The 17291-nt window shown below is 50.8% G+C and overlaps 1 pseudogene; it reads left to right on the plus strand.

Moving 5' to 3' along the window:
- Window positions 1-5110: 5110 nt before the first annotated feature.
- Window positions 5111-6754, plus strand: LOC140720216 (uncharacterized; annotated as a pseudogene).
- The last annotated feature ends 10537 nt before the right edge of the window (window positions 6755-17291 follow it).

Raw genomic sequence — 17291 nt, forward strand, 5'->3', positions numbered from 1 at the left:
GCGGCCGATCTCCTGGTCGTTATCTCGGATCCGCTGCTGAGGTGGACTGCTGCCATTTATTTTCCCCGATCATTCCTGCGAATTACTCCTGTGTGCAGTCTCTGTGAATGGTTGATGTTTGCGAGCACTACGGCCTCAGTCTGGCTGACTGTCGCTTTCACCGTCGATCGATTTGTGGCTATTTGCTGTGAGAAGCTGAAAACAAAATATTGCACCGAGAGAACGGCGGCTGTGGTTATCGGGACAGTGAGTGTGTTGTCTTGTTTGGTGAGTGTCCCCTACGGCTTTATATACGAGCCCATTGTAATAATTAATGGTGTTCCTTGGCGTTGTGTTGCTAGACTGAGCTTCACAAACTCACCCTCATGGGCGGCATTTGAGATGTTTCACCTCATTTTGGCCCCTTTTGTCCCTTTCTTTCTGATGTTACTGCTCAATATTCTGACTGTCAGGCGGATTCTAGCGGCCAGTCGATCCCGCAGGAGGCTCCGGGGACAAAAGAGTGGAGAGAATGACAAGGACCGGGAGATGGAGAACCGACGCAAATCCATCGTTTTGCTCTTCAGCATAACCGGTAGCTTCATATTTTTGTGGGGAACACGGGTGGTGTTTTCCATCTATAGACGGATTTCAAACACGTTTTTTTATCCTCTCACGGATCCACGCGACACCATAAGACGCACATCGGACATGCTGCAGATTCTCAGTTCCTGCACCAACACGTGTATTTACGTCCTGACTCAGAGCAGATTCCGAGAGGAACTGAAGAATGCGGTGAAATACCCGCTGAATCGGATTTTGAAACTCATGAAGCATTAGAAATAAATGTAGTAACGTATTAGAATTCAGCTGCCTTCATGCTCCCTATTCTACCCCCCTCCACTTGTGATTCTATAGAAACAATGTGATGAACAGAGTTACAGAACAAACAGGAGAGAATCTGCATTCGCTCGAAATACAAAACGAGACACAAAGAGTCAGATCCTGGTGAAGGGTCTCGCCACGAAACCTCGACTGTTTACTCTTCTCCTCACACAAAATGCTGGAGGAAATCAGCAGGCCAGGCAGCATCTATGGAAAAGAATAAACTGTCGACGTTTGGGGCCGAGACCCTTCTTCAGAGTCCTGTCAATTATTTACTCATTTCCCGTTTTGTGCGCTGCCTTAGAATTACAAAACAGCTGTTTACAGCTGACCCCGACGGCATCACTGGCCTCAACATCCCAGAGAAATCCCTTTTGCGCCTCACGTCCCGCCCTGTTATATCGAAGCTTGAGGTGAACCTGTTTCTCTTGCTCCCCGGTTCTGAAAAAACCTTCTGATCTTGGAGTATATTTTCATCTCTATCAACCACTGCTACTCCCGTCAAAACCCGTCCTTTCCTTCACCACCTTTTATTCTTGTCCTTTTCTACCTGTAGGTTTTCCTTCTCACTGCCATCTTGAAATATCTTCCTGTAAAAGAATTTTACAAATGAACTGTTACGTTCATTTGTCTCTGTGAGGGATAGTGAGACAGGGAGAATGAGCGCGAGGAAGAGAGCGAATGAGATATCGCGAGGAAAGGGCGCGCGGGAGAGCACGTGAGGGAGAGGGCGCGAGGAAGAGAGCGAATGAGATATCGCGAGGAAAGGGCGCGCGGGAGGGCACGTGAGGGAGAGGGCACGAGGGAGCTTGTGCCATGGAGATGAGGCTAGACAGAGCGTGATGTAAAGGGCGTGACGGAGAAGGTGCGGGCGATGGTGAGCGCGAGGGAGAGCGACAGAAGGAGACATCGCGAGGGGAGAACGCACGAAAGAGTTGGCGTGAGGGAGAGGGAGCGAAGGAGAGCACGTGAGGGATAGGACACGTGGAACATGTCGCGAGAGTGAGCGCGAGGGCGTGTGGGAGGGGCAGAGAAAATAGAATGAGAGAGAGATAGCGAAGCGTCTGAGACATCGTGAGGGAGACAAGGAAAGACAGTGAGAGGGAGGGAAATAGATCGATAATGTAGCCTCCGTGCCCCCAGTGCCGTCGCTCCGTTAATAGTGCGATACTTGGGTGCAAATTCGGTGTAATGTCCCCCCCCCCACACAAATACCAGAAAATACACCAAAAGAGAGTAAATAATTGCAATTTTATAGCTATTTCTTAGTGGTGGGTTAGTAGAAATAGATAACCTAAATGCTCCAAATAAATAAGTTTATCAGTTTGTGCACGTAATATTTTAATACGTTGGAGCTCACGCCTCCGGTTCCATCCACAAGGACCTTCCGAGCCTTCGGCCACCGTCCAAACCGCCGACGTCCAGTATCCGCCGCCCTGGAACCGCTGTCCGCTCCTCACACGTCCGTCCTCCTCGCTGGCCTCCCGAAAAAGACCGCGAACTCCCGCTCAGCTCACACATACAAGACAGCATAACAATCCTCCATTGGTCAGTTTGCCCCTTATCGGTAGTCACATCTCAAACATACCAGCCACAGAAACCCATTACAGCATGAAATAACGTTATAGAGAAGCCATTTCATTATAACAATACAGAGAAGCCATTTTGTTAGCCTGAACAGTTAACACCACTGTTACTGTTACCGAGAGTCCTACAATCTCCCCCTACCAAATTTAGACATGCCCTCATGACGCGCAGATAATTTGCCAACCCCTCCTGCAAAGCGCAAAGCCCAACCCAAGTGCAGAAAGCAGTGACATAACTCCCCAAAACAGAGATCAAACCCCGTTCCCCTGGTGCTACATAAGCCAACCTAGCTGGGGGGTTTACTTCTCTGGGACCTTCGCATCCCCTCTTCTAACTCCTCCACCACCGACACTACAGAAGACTCATGGAAACCACGAGGCGAACCCTCCCGCGAGCGGTCAACCAAACCCCTCTGCACCTCGGAACCCTCTCTCTCTTACTCCGAGCCAAACTCCCCGCCTACGCCCTGTGGTGGTACTCTGTACAGCCCATCACCAGCTCCCCTTACCCCATCCAAACCAATGGGGGAAGGACCAGGAGTCTCATCTTCCACCACGGGGGCATCAGAGAACGGCAGCATGTACTAACCATCCGAGCAGTATCCCTCACAGGGGCATGTCTGGGGCCGGCCCGACTCCCCCAGTGTGGGCTCTTCCTCGACCTTGCGTCCTGGTACTAGCTGCATCCGGCATCTCGGGCCCCCGCTCTATTTGTACGTTTCGCCCTACAAGAGAGGGGTTTCTCGTTCGGGATTGAATTTGTCACATACGGGGTAATTCGTTCCGGTTTAAACGAGGGGAGATGGATTCGGATAGGACTTAACTCTGGTGTGAGATCGAGGGAGTATCGGTTACTCATGCCTGCGTATTAGGTGGGGTGGACATGCGTATCTCGGACGGAGTGTTAATTTGATGCTTGAGTACGGTCAGAGCTATCGGTAGGGTCGAAATCGTAGGCAGAAAGATTGGCAAAATGGGGGATTTAGGCTATGTGTTAGCGCGAATCGGTGCTGACGTCTCGGCGGTGGGGCTGCCACCGTCTATCGGTGATCTCAGTGACGTGGGTCCATGGGGCGTGAACATTGTCACACAGAAAAGGTTTGACAGGTCTGATGGGACACCAGAGAAGTTGCCAGCAGCTGGGGGCGGAGATTTTCGAGACCGGGTCCTATCGTTTTTGAAGGATGAAGGAAGGGAGTGGTCGGATTTGGAAAATCTCATTGGTCCCCCTCTGCCACGGAAGGGGGAGGGTTCGGAGTTGGCGTCAGCCATTAACTCCTTGATGAACAAGTCGGCGGGTCGTCGTTAGAATTTAAGAATTTTCTCAGGGCGCATCCCTACCCGGAAGGGGAAGAAGATTGTGAGTCCTGGGTAGAACATGTCTCTCGGCTGCTGGGTGAGTGGCAGTGCTCTGAGGAAGAGAAGGGGCAGAGATTGGTTAATAGTTTGTGAGAAGTAGCAGCTGAGGTAGTGAAAGGTGGGAAGGGCAGCAACCCCTTGGCTACCTGGAGGGATTATCTAGAAGCATTGGAGGAGGCTTTTGGTCTGACGGGGGGCACGGTGGAGCTTTTAGAGGAGCTTCGGGGCCTACGTCAAGAGAAAGGAGAAAAGCTTTCTGAGTATCTTTTCCGGGTAGAGCGAAGGATAAATTGTCTGAGGCGACGGCGGATCATTCCGGAGACGGGGGTGAATCAGATCAGGATAGACCAGGTAGCAATGTAGCAAGGGGCGCCGAGGCATGAAGTGATTGCTACGAGTCTCCGGCAGTCCAGTAGATCGCGGCCCCAACCCATCCTTTGTTCAGTTGCTCAGAGAGGTGAGGGAGGAGGAAGACGCATTGGAATCGAAAGAGGGCTCCGGCAGTACGGCGCTCTCCTCCGTGGTAGCCCCTTGTAGTGAAGTGACTGGGGCCAGCTCCAATCGGGAGATAGTGAGCAGGTTCCTCCGCATGAGGGGACTGGCAGAGAGGGCCCCTCCCTGAAGGGACGGACTGCACAGAAGCCCGGGGGAGGCCGGGGTCCCGCGAGACGGGGTGTGTGTTATAACTGTGGGGAAGAGGGGCACTTCAGCCGGGGATGTGACCGGCTGGGAGCCCCTCGAGCGTAGACTCCACGGGTGTACAAGCAGTAAGGCGGGGGGGGGGGGGGGTCGGGAAGCTTAGAGGAGACCCAGAGAGGGAACGGCCTGGAGTCTCTGGGAAAACACGAAGTGCCGCGGGACCCCGGACAGGAGAGGACCCTATCAGCGAAGGATTGGTGGGACCCCGATCCAGCGTGTCAATCCGGATAAGGGAATAGATGCAAAAGCCATACTCGACACGGGGTCACAGGTCACGCTGTTGTACCGGTCATTCTACGATCAGCATTTGTCGCATTTGCCCTTGACGCCCTTCAGTGCCCTGGAAATTTGGGGTAACAGTGCTGGTGATTATCCATACGATGGGTATTTGTCCGTGAGGCTGGAGTTTCTAGAGGCCGAGGAGGGAGTGTCTGAGTGCTGGTTTGCCCGGACCCAGTTGCTACGAGATGTGTATTAATTCTGGTGGGGACCAACACCCCTCTTGTACGGAGACTCTAGGAGAAGGCGGGTGAGGACTTTTTGGAGACTCTGACAGTGCACCTAGTGTTTCAAGCTGCCTTTAAGGAGGTGTGTGTGGTGGCATGAAGCGGGACACGGCATTGGAACGAGGAACTGTATGGTGTTCCCAGTCGAAGCCCAGGGTGGTACAACCCGGTGATGTAGAGAGAGTGATGGGGATCAACTGTTCAGACTGTGGGAAGGAGTTCACTTCGTCATCTCAACTGAAGGTACATCGGCGAGTTCACACTGGGGAGAAACCGTTCAGCTGCTCAGAATGTGGGAAGGGATTCACTCGGTCACCCCAACTACAGGAACATCAGCAAACTCACACTGGGGAGAAACCGTTCATCTGCTCAGAATGTGGGAAGGGATTCACTCGGTCATCTCAACTACAGGAACATCAGCAAACTCACACTGGGGAGAAACCGTTCATCTGCTCAGAATGTGGGAAGGGATTCACTCGGTCATCTCAACTACAGGAACATCAGCAAACTCACACTGGGGAGAAACCGTTCAGCTGCTCAGAATGTGGGAAGGGATTCACTCGGTCACCTGACCTGAAGGTACATCAGTGAGTTCACACTGGGGTGAGTCCGTTCACCTGCTCTGATTGTGGGAAAGTATTCACGCACTCATCCAAACTACAGAGACACTTGCTGGTTCACACTGGGGAGAGGCCATTCACCTGCTCTGAATGTGGGAAGGGATTCACTCAGTCATCCAAACTACAGACACACTGGCTGTTTCACACCGGGGAGAAACCATTTGCCTGCTCCGTATGTGAGAAAGGATTCGCACGTTCATCTCAACTGAAGGAACATCAGTGAATTCACACTGGGGAGAAATCGTTTACTTGCTCAGACTGTGGAAAGGAGTTCGCTCGTGCAGCTCAGCTGAGCGTACATCAACGATTTCACACTGGGGAGAAACCGTTCAGCTGCTCTGAATGTGGGAAGAGATTCACTCTGTCATCTGACATGAAAATACATCAGCGACTTCATACTGGGGAGTGGCCGTTCACCTGCGCGGACTGTGGGAAGCGATTCATTCGGTCATCTGAACTGAACACACATCAGTGCTTTCACACTGGGGAGAAACCATTCATTTGCTCAGACTGTGGAAAGGAGTTCGCTCGATCATCTGGCTTGAAAGTGCATCAGCGAGTTCACACTGGGGAGAGGCCGTTCACCTGCTCAGCATGTGGGAAGGAGTTTGCTGGGTCATCGGACTTGAAAATACATCTGCGAGTTCACATTGGGGAGAGGCCGTTCACCTGCTCTGTGTGTGGGAAGGGATTCACTCACTCATCCACCCTACAGAGACACCAGCTGGTTCACACTGGGGAGAGGCCGTTCACCTGTTCTGAATGTGGGAAGGGATTCACTCAGTCATCCAACCTTTTGTCACACCAGCGAATCCACACTGGGGAGAGGCCGTTCACCTGCCCTGAATGTGGGAAGGGATTCACTCACTCATCCACCCTTTTGTCACATCAGCGAATCCACACCGGGGAGAGGCCGTTCACCTGCTCAGATTGTGGGAAGGCATTCGCTCACTCATCCACCCTTTTGTCACATCAGCGAATCCACACTGGGGAGAGGCCATTCACCTGCCCTGAATGTGGGAAGGGATTTACTCGGTCATCCAAGCTACAGAGACACCAGTTAGTTCATACTGGGGAGAAACCATTCACTTTCTCAGATTGTGGGAAGGGATTCACTTAGTCATCTGACTTGAAGCTACATCAGCGAGTTCACACTGGGGACAGACCGTCAGACTATAAGATATAAGACCAGAATGAGGCTGTTTACCCCATCGAGTCTGTTCTGTCATTTTATTGTGGCTGATCCAAATTTCCTCTCTGCTCCAATCACCTGTCTTGTCCCCGTATCCCTTCATTCCCGGATCAATCAAGATTCTATCCAACTCTGCCCTAAATGTACATAAAGAATTGGCCTCCACAGCTGCCTGTGGCACGGAATTCCGCAGATTCACCACTCTCTGTCCGTTCTCTGTCATTTCCGTTCTGAAAGTACACCCCTCTATTCTGATGGTCTGTTTCCTGGTCGTAGACTCTTCCACCACAGGAAGCATCCTTTCCACATCCACTCTATCAAGCCCTTCCACAGTTTGATAAGTTTCAATGAAATCAGCCCTAATTCCTCTGCTGATACAGGCTCAGGCCCATTAAACGCTCTTCATATGACAATCCATTCAATCCTGGAATCTGTTTTTCTGAACATATTTTGAACCTTCTCCAGCTTCAGCACATCCTTTCCAAGATAAGGGGCCCAAACCTGTACTCCAAGTGAGGCCTCACCAGTGATTACCAACTTCCCAAATTACATTCTTGTTTATATATTGTAGATCTCTGGAAATGAATGCTAACGTTGCATTTCCCTTCCACACCACAGACTCAACCTGCAAATTAGCTGTTAGGGAATCCTGAACATGGACTCCCCGTATCCCTTTGCACCTCAGTTGTTTGGTATTTTCTGTCCATTTCGAAGAAGTTAACACTTTCATTTCTTCTACCAAAATGCATGAACATACACTTCCCAGCACTATATTCCATCTGCTGTTTTTTTCCCATTCTCTAAATCTATCTCAGTCCTTCTGTACCCTCTCTACCTAAAACTACCTGCCCCTCCTCATGTCTTCATATCGTCTGCAAACCTTGTAACAAAGCCAGCAATTCCGTCTTCCAAACTATTGGAATATAACACAAATCAGCAGTCCGAACACAGAGCCCTGAGGAACGCCACTAGTAACTGGCAGCCAACCAGAGATGGCTCCCTTTATTCCCAGTCTTTGCCTCCTACCATTCAGCTTGTCATGGTCCGGTCCGTGATGTCTGCGTTCCGGTTCACGGTCCGGTCCGTGGACTCTGGACTCCGGGTCTTATGGCTGTCCATTGTTTCAGTTGGGCTTAATCACAGGCACCTGATTCTCAAATTGGGGCTGAAATATAAGTAGCCCTGGGTTTGAGTGTAGGTGCGGGTTGGTCTTGTCAGTATCCTGTCCTCGCCTCTGTGAGGTAGGTCAGGCCATCTTTGCCGTTACCCTGCGGTTGATTCTGTCCCTCCCTGTCCTCGCCTCCATTGGGTAAGACAGGCCGGCTTTGCCGTTACCCTGAGGCTGGACTGTTCCCTTCCCTTCCCTTCCCCATCTTTCAGCAACCCACGCCTGAAGCCTTGCCTGCAGCCTCGCCTGTGTCATCGCCTGTATCACCATCAAGTTTAACCGCTGGAGTGAGACTGGAGCCTTGTCATGCCAACAGAAGGATCTGTCTATCGATGAGCTTGGAACTGTCTCTTTGTGTCCCCGTGTTTCGTGTCCGTGTATGAGTCCCGGCCCTACGTCCTGTCCCCAAGGAGGGGTTCTGGCTCTATGTAAAGCCCCGGCCCTACGTCCTGTCCCCAAGGAGGGGTTCTGGCTCTATGTAAAGCCCCGGCCCTACGTCCTGTCCCCAAGGAGGGGTCCTGGCTCTATGTAAAGCCCCGGCCCTACATCCTGTCTCCAAGGAGGGGTCCTGACTCTATGTAAAGCCCCGGCCCTACGTCCTGTCCCCAAGGAGGGGTCCTGACTCTATGTAAAGCCCCGGCCCTATGTCCTGTCCCCAAGGAGGGGTCCTGACTCTATGTAAAGCCCCGGCCCTACGTCCTGTCCCCAAGGAGGGGTCCTGACTCTATGTAAAGCCCCGGCCCTACGTCCTGTCCCCAAGGAGGGGTCCTGATTCTATGTAAAGCCCCGGCCCTACGTCCTGTCTCCAAGGAGGGGTCCTGACTCTATGTAAAGCCCCGGCCCTACGTCCTGTCCCCAAGGAGGGGTCCTGACTCTGTGTAAAGCCCCGGCCCTACGTCCTGTCTCCAAGGAGTGGTCCTGATTCTATGTAAAGCCCCGGCCCTACGTCCTGTCTCCAAGGAGGGGTCCTGACTGTGTAAAGCCCCGGCCCTACGTCCTGTCTCCAAGGAGGGGTCCTGGCTCTGTTTTCTGTGTTCCTGTGCTCGGGTCCAAGGCTCAGTAGGAAGACTGTTTGCCGCTACTCGAGTGGACTGTCGTTGTTCGTCGTTCCGTGTCCAAGTCCAGTCCAAGTCTCAGGCTCCGTGTCAAGTCCAGTCCAGGTCAAAGTCTCCGAGGAGGTTTCCAGTCAATGTTCAAGGCTCCGAGGAGGTTCCCAGTCCTGTTACCTTGCCACGTCCAGTCCTCGTCTGGATCCGGAGTCCGAGCCCGAGTCAAGACCCAGGTTCCGGGTCCCCGTCCAGTCTCTGGCTCGGAATCCTTGTCCAGGTTCCTAGTTCCCAGTTCTTAGTTCCTCGTCCAGGTCTCACCTTCCTACTCTGGTCCTAGCCCATGCCCTGTCACCTCGTCTTGTCCAGGGTCGTTTCTTCCCCACTTCTTTCCTGATACACCTAGTCCTGTCCCTAGTACTTCAGTGTCTGTGTCTTGCATTTGGGTCCGTTCCCAACGCCCACCTTATGGCACAGCCACTGTTTAATCCAAGCTAGAGTCTCCACTGTAACACCGTGGGTTTATTCAGCAGCCTAGTGTGTTGCACCTTGTCAAAGGCCTTCTGAAAATCCAAGTATACAACATCTATTTCTTCATTCGGGTTGCTTTTCCAGCCCGAGTTTCACTTGAGGGAACCAATTCTCCTTTGTCGATCCTGCTTGTTGCTTCTTCCAAGAATGCCAACAGATTTGTCAGGCAAGATTTCCCCTTGAGGAAACTTTGCTGACGCTAGAGAAATAGAAGGCTCGAAGACAAATAGAGGGCTATGGGTAACCCTAGGTAATTTCTGAGGTAAGGGCATGTTCGGCACAGCCTGTATTGTACTGTAGGTTTTCTATGTTTCTACGGCATATGGTCTTCAGTCGAAGATTAAAGGCAGAGACTTGCAGCAGTTTTTTCCGTTGGACCTTTGAGCAGCGGCCAGTCAGCATTTGGGTTTGCTCAGCAAGAACTGAAAGTTGTGCAGGAGCGAGTGGAGCGGTCAGTGTCAGAGTGAATGGAGTCCGAGTGGAGCGGTCAGTGTCAGAGTGAACGGAGTCCGAGTGGAGCGGTCAGTGTCAGAGTGAACGGAGTCCGAGTGGAGCGGTCAGTGTCAGAGTGAATGGAGTCCGAGTGGAGCGGTCAGTGTCAGAGTGAATGGAGTCCGAGTGGAGCGGTCAGTGTCAGAGTGAATGGAGTCCGAGTGGAGCGGTCAGTGTCAGAGTGAATGGAGTCCGAGTGGAGCGGTCAGTGTCAGAGTGAATGGAGTCCGAGTGGAGCGGTCCGTGTCAGAGTGAATGGAGTCCGAGTGGAGATTCTGAGGCTTTAGCTGTCAGTGATGGGAGCCTTCAGTCACAGAAGGTGTAATTAAGCTGAAGGTAGAGATTTTTTTGCCCCCTTCTTTTCAGTTGCTCAATGAGAACGGTAGAGATTACAGACGGGGCAGTGGAAAGCTTCTCTTGTGGGATGCGGGAAACCAGGGACACCTCCAGTGTCCCCGATCACTACACCTTCGAGAAGTGGATCCGGCTGCAGCTTCTAACAACCTGCATTAAGAGGCTGGAACTGGATGAACACCAGATCATTCTGGAGGCTTCAGGGCTGATAGATGGGATGTTTAGAGAGGTGGTTACACCCAAAGTGCAGGACCCAGGAAACTGGGGGACAGCCAGGGAAAGGAAAGGGGTTAAACAGCCATACAGAGTACCCCTGTGGTCATCGCCTCACCAACTGGGGTATCGTTCTGGATACGGTTGCGGGGTGTGGGGGTGATCCAGCCAGGGAAAGTCACAGCCACTGGGTCTCTGTCTCTGTGACTCAGAAGGGAAGAGGGGAGAAGAGTCGAGCTGTGTGATAGGTGATGCATCCATTAAGGAAACGGACTGGATTCTGTGGGTGAGAACAAGATTTCAGGATGGTCCTGTGTGCCGTGGGTCCGGGACATCTCTGGTCGAGTGTTCAGCATTCTTAAGGAAGGGGAATAGTGAACGTCGTGGTCCACGTGGGTACCAATAATATGGGTAGGTGGAGTATTGAGGTTCAACAAAAGGGGTTCAGGGAGTGTGGTGCTAAGTTCAAGGGTTGTAATCTTGGGATTGCCACTGTGCCACGTGCCAGAAACAGGAAGGCGAAGGAATCGGTGCAGGAGTGAAGGTATAAGATTTTCAGATTATTTGAGCCAGCGAGGATTGCGGTGTTGCGTTGAGGGAGAGGATGGCATCGTTGATGGAGGGTGGAGCCGGCCGTTCTCTCTCTCTCTCACACACACAAACATATGCAGTGTGGGTATGGAGCGTAAGGAAGAGTGAGAAGGGGAATGAGGAGGATGAGGTTAGGGCTCCTTCTCAAAGACCCAGACCCACCCACCCCGTCCCCCTCTGGAATTGGTCCCATTCCCTACCCCAGGCTGGGGGTGAGCATTGAGTTGCCTTGTCAACCAGAAAATGAATGGTTCAACAACATCTGGTTAACACACTTTGATAATAGATTTACGTTGAGCTTGATCATTGAAATGTACTGTTTGTAAAACATGAACTGATGAGAAATGGTCTCAGTGAAGGTCCGAGAGTGGAAAATGAACCGGGATTCAGCCCCACTGTTCCGTGTCAGACAAGAACCCCTATCGGAGTCTGTCCCATCTCTCTGTGCTTGACACATCTCCCTCTAATGTTTCCTCTCTCTGTACCTGTCCCAGAGTATTTTATTTCCCTTTTCAACCCCTTTCTCCTGTCTTCTCCCCATAACCTTTGATATCCTTAATAATCAAGCACTGATTAACTTATGTTTTAAATAAAACCTGTGATGAGCAAACCAAGCTGAAATGGGGTCGAGAGTTGACCCCCCTGTGAACTATGCTGCTAATGAGAGAGAGAGAGCGAGAAGAGGGGGGGAGGCGCCCGGCACAGATGAGAGGCAGAGGGACATGATTTAATATTATGGCTCCTTGGCTGATTGTTTACCTTTGCTCCAAGGACACTTTTGCCTGCTTGTAAGATTCTTGCAGAGACAGCAAGGCGGAGCCGGTTTGATGGACAGCCGGTGTCCAGCAAGTGATGATAAAAAGCAGCTCTGCTGAGACACAGGCAGAGACACCACGGGACACTGAAAGAGCATTGTGCACCCATGTGAAGGTGGGGGTTTGGAGGATCGATCAGGGGCTCACAGTGTGTGAAAGGTGCGACCGGTGGGGGCTTGTGTGTCCACCCTTGCCTGGGTGACAGGTCCACCACTGAAGAACGGTCGTACATGGTCATTGTCGATGACCACAACAGGACAGGAAGCCAACGGACAGTTCGATGGTAACGTGTCTCTCTCTCCCCTCCACCTAAACTGAACTGAACTCTTCACCATTGTAAGACTATCCATTTACCCCTAGACTTTGAAAGAGCTTGGTTTTGATTCCTATTTCCACACTTCTGTACATATCATTGTTAACCTGTTTCACATATTTGCATTTTTATAGTACTGTATTGCTTAGTTTACTAATAAACACTATTAGCTACAGTAATACCAGACTCCAAAGTGTTTTTCATTTCTGCTGGTTCGGTAACCCGGTCACGGGTTACGTGACAAACCGATGACTTGGCCTCCGAGCCGGCCACGACAATGAATTTCACAGGATCACTACCTGCAAATCATTGTGGGCAGGTGTTTTCAGGGAAATGCACGGCAGAAATGTCGCAAATGTTCAGGGAACACTGGCATGGCGTTCTGCACAGGTATGTTCCATTGAGGCAGGGAGCACACGGTGGGGTACAAGAACCATAGTGTACAAAGGATGTAGAAAATCTAGTTGAGAAGAACAGAAAAGCTTATGAAAGCTCCAATAAACTGAGTACAGATGGATTTCTAGAGAATTACAAGGTTACCTGGAAGGAGTGTAAGTGTGAATTAGGAGAGCCAGAAGGGGCCATGAGAAGCCCTTGATGTGCAGGATTAAGGAAAACACCAAGGCATTCTCCAAGTATGTGAAGAGCAAGAGGATGAGCAATGTGATCGTAGGACCAAAAGGATACAATACCTGAGTTAGATCAGGTAGTGTTGGTACTTAATGAATAGTTTGCTTCAGTATTCACCAGGGAAGGGGACCTTCACAATTGTGGGGATGACTTACAGCGGATTGAAATGCTTGAGCATATAGACATTAAGAAGGAGGACGTGCTGGAGCACTGGAAAGATATTAAGTTAGACAAGTCGCTGGGGCCAGGTGAGATCTACCCCAGGCTACTGTGGGAAGAGAGGGAGAAAATTGCAGAGCCTCTGGCGATGATCTTTGCATTATCAAGGACGGGAGAAGTACCAGAGGACTGCAAGTTAGCAAATTCTCTCTTCAAATTTGACCAACCAAATATTAATACTGAAACTCCTGGCAGTGTCGAGGATCTGTGTCCAATAGGAGCTCAAAGCTGCTCCGCAGGTTGACCGTGTTGTTAGAAAGGCGTATGGTGTGTTGGACTTCATCAACTGTGGGGTTGAATTCAGGAGCCATGAGGCAATGTTACAGGGATATAAACCCTTAGTTCCACACCACTTGGAGCACTCTGTTCATTTCTGGTCGCCTCACTACAGGAAGGATGTGGATACTACAGAGAGAGTGCAGAGCAGCGTTACAAAGATCTTGCCTGCATTGGAGAGCATGCCTTATGAGAATAGATTGAGTGAACTTGGCCTTTCCTTCTTGGAGCGACGGAGGACGAGAGGTGACCTGACAGAGTTGAATAAGATGGTGAGGGGTTTGATAGTGTGGATAGCCAGAGGCTTTTCCCCAGCGTTGAAATGGGTAACACGAGGGGGCATCGTTTTAAGGTGCTTGGAAATAGGTACAAGGGGAGATGTCAGAGGTACGTTTTACACACAGAAGGGAGCATGGGACGCATTTCCAGTGAAGGTGGTAGAGGCGGATACAACAGGGTCTGTTAAGAGACTCTTATATAGGTACCGTACACGGAGCTTAAAAATAGAGGGCTATACGGCAGGGAAATTCTGAATTAGGATACATGGTCGACACAACATTGTGGGCAGAAGCGCCTGTAATGTGCTGTGGATTACTATGTTCTATGGTCACTCTCCGCTGCGATCAGATTTTTCTTCTCCAGCCCTTGACCTTTCCCACCCGCCTGGCTTCAACTATCACATTCGAGCTAATCCCTTTCCCCTCTGATTATACTGCACACCTTTTGATTCTGGCGTTTCCCCCGTCCTTCTCAGTGCTAAAGAAGGGACTCGTCCCGAACCGCCGGCAGTTTATTCAGATGCTGCCTGAGCTGCTGAGTTCCTTCAGCGTTTTGAGTGAGTGGCTTTGGATTTCCAACATTCGCAGACTCTCCCGTGTTCGCCCCAGGATTCGCCGTGACCAGGAGATCACACAGGCAAGCGTAAGGGTCGAAACCTTCTCGAAAATCACGCCTGCGCTCGGTAAACGAAAGGCTGATTGACCTGGCAGCATGTCGGAGCGGCGCTACGGGCGGAGATTTCCCGCGACTGAGGGACAATTACTGTGAGATGCCGACACACCATGGATCCGCATCCCGGGACAGTCCGGCTCCTTTCCCTCTCTCTCGGCCCCACGATCCGGATGAATGAATTCACTTTATTTCTGACATCCTTCTCATACATGAGGAGTAAAATTATTTTTGTTAAAGTAATAATAATAAATTAAATAAAAATAATAGTAATGAATAAATAAACCAATTACAATATGCTTATATTGAATAGATTTTAAAAACGTACAAAACAGAAATACATTATATTAAAGAAGTGAGGTAGTGTCCAAGGGTACAATGTCCATTCAGGAATCGGATGGCAGAAGGGAAGCAGCTGTTCCTGAATCGCCTAGTGTGTGTCTTCAGGCTCCTGTACCTCCTACCTGATAGTAACAGTAAGAAAAGGACATGCCCTGGGTGCTGGATGTACCCAGAAGAAGCCAGAATAAAAAATGGGGAGGGGAAAGAGGCTAGCTGGAAGGTGGCAGGTGGGTGGGAAAGGTCAAGGGTTGGAGAAGAAATAATCTGGTAGGTGAGGAGAGTGCACCAGAGGGGAGAGAGAAGGAGGAGGGGACCCGATGGATGTAATAGGCAGGTGAGAAGTAAGAGTGTGGAATAGAGGAAGACGGGGGTGGGGGTGGGTTTGGTCTATCAGAAGGCGAGATCAATATTCACGCATCAGGTTGGAGTACTCAGACCGAATATAAGATGTTGCACCTCCACCCTGATGGGGGATTTCATCCCGGCACAAGAGGAGGCCATCGATCGACATGTCAGAACAGGGATGGGAATCAGTATTGAAATGTTTGGCACTGGGAGGTTCTGCTTGGGACGGATGGTGTGAAGCTGCTCCACGAATTGTTCTCCTAATTGATGAGCTGATGCTCAGGAGGGAGGAGCAACACCTTATATTCCTGGTTCCCTCCAACCTGATGAGCTGAACCATAGTGCACCAGTCTTGTCTGTTTGAATCCAGAGCCCCAAGGGAAGCTGTCTCTCCATCTGAATGATGGTCTTTTTGACCTCCTAAAGACCTGTTTTTGAGTAACAGTAATGTTCCGCTGCTCTCCTGTGCCCACTTCCCTAGCTGGTCTCCACCCCACTGTAACCTCAGACAACCCTCACTTCCCCCACACACCAGTTCTGGTGTCATCCACAATCTCACTAATTGTTCGATCTGCATTCCCCTCCAAGTCATTCACACATGTGACCAGCACCAGTTCACTGCAAGGTGACAGAAAGAAGTGAGAGTAGAGCTCAGCTCAAACAAAGAAGACAAGCGAAACAAAGAGCAGGAGAGTAGTGGTGGAGGGGAACTCGTTAGGTCTGGTGTCCAGAAGGAAACGGAGAGCTCTGTGACTTTCCTGGTGGGAGGGGGAGGTGTACATGAACGGGGTATCTACAGTGACAGTAAGATGATCGTGGCCAAGGAACTTGAAATCGTCCAAAAAATTTCTCCTGTGTTGCTTGGATTTCCAGCATCTGCAGATTTTCGCCTGTTTGTGACCGGGAAATTCCGTTTGTTGTGGACAGAGCAAAGGTACTTGACAAAGTGGACTCCCGATCTACATTGGGCCTCACTGACGTAGCGGAGGCTGAACCAGCAGCATCAGGTAGAGTAGATCAACCTGACAGACTCACAGGTGAAGTGTTGCCTCACCTGGAAGGACGAATGGAGCTGAGAGGGAAAGAAAATGGGAGCGTGTAGAACTTCCCTCGCTTGCAAGGATATGTTCCAGGAGGGAGAATAGTGGGAAGAGACGAATGGAATCCTCGTGGAAAGCAGAAAGTGGAGGGGGAAAGTAAAGATGGGAAGGTAGGAAGAGGTTTAGAGAAGATCACCATGCAAATCGGTAGGTTTATTTAAAAAAAACAGCCAGTGTGAATGTGTTTAGTGAGCCCTGCCACCTGCCACAGTCGGTGTCTTTCTCGGGTCAGCTGTCACATGAATGCGCCGGGGTGGATGGCGGAGGGTTTTACAGGGATGGCGAGTGGCGTAGGGGTGAGGCGGGTTTACAGAATGGTGATGGGTGTAGGGTCAGAAGGGTTTGCACAGGGGGTGTTAACAGAAATGGGGAGTGGTGTAGGGGTTGGAAGGGTTTTCACAGGAGGTGTTAACAGAAATGGGGAGTGGTGTAGGGGCTGGAAGGGTTTTCACAGGGGGTGCTAACAGAAATGAGGAGTGGTGTAGGGGTTGGAAGGGTTTTACAGACGGCGAGGGGTGTATGAATGCTTCTCCACCACTGTGGAAATGGGGAGTGGTGTAGGGGTTGGAAGGGTTTTCACAGGGGGTGTTAACAGAAATGGGGAGTGGTGTAGGGGTTGGAAGGGTTTTCACAGGGGGTGTTAACAGAAATGGGGAATGGTGTAGGGGTTCGAAGGGTTTTCACAGGGGGTGTTATCAGAAATGGGGAGTGGTGTAGGGGTTGGAAGGGTTTTCACAGGAGGTGTTAACAGAAATGGGGAGTGGTGTCGGGGTTGGAAAGGTTTCACAGGGGTCGAGGGGTGTAGGAATGCTTCTCCACCACTGTGGAAAAGTACTTCATTTGTCGCACCAAAATGGCCTGTAACCAGCTGTAACCTGTGTTGTGTCAGAGAGCTTTGCGAATAATGTTCGTGCAACATGGTACCTGAGCACTTGAGTGCAGACCCGCAGCTGTGATTCAGCAGACAACGGAGTGCACCCTGTCCGTGAACATGTTTCCATCGGAGTGACCGCACTGTCTGTGTTTCGTTTTCGGACAAAGCTATTACCAGCTCCTGTGCATTGCTCATCGTCCCTTCTGCA

Source organism: Hemitrygon akajei, unplaced genomic scaffold (assembly GCF_048418815.1).
Source record: "Hemitrygon akajei unplaced genomic scaffold, sHemAka1.3 Scf000038, whole genome shotgun sequence".
NCBI lineage: Eukaryota > Metazoa > Chordata > Chondrichthyes > Myliobatiformes > Dasyatidae > Hemitrygon > Hemitrygon akajei.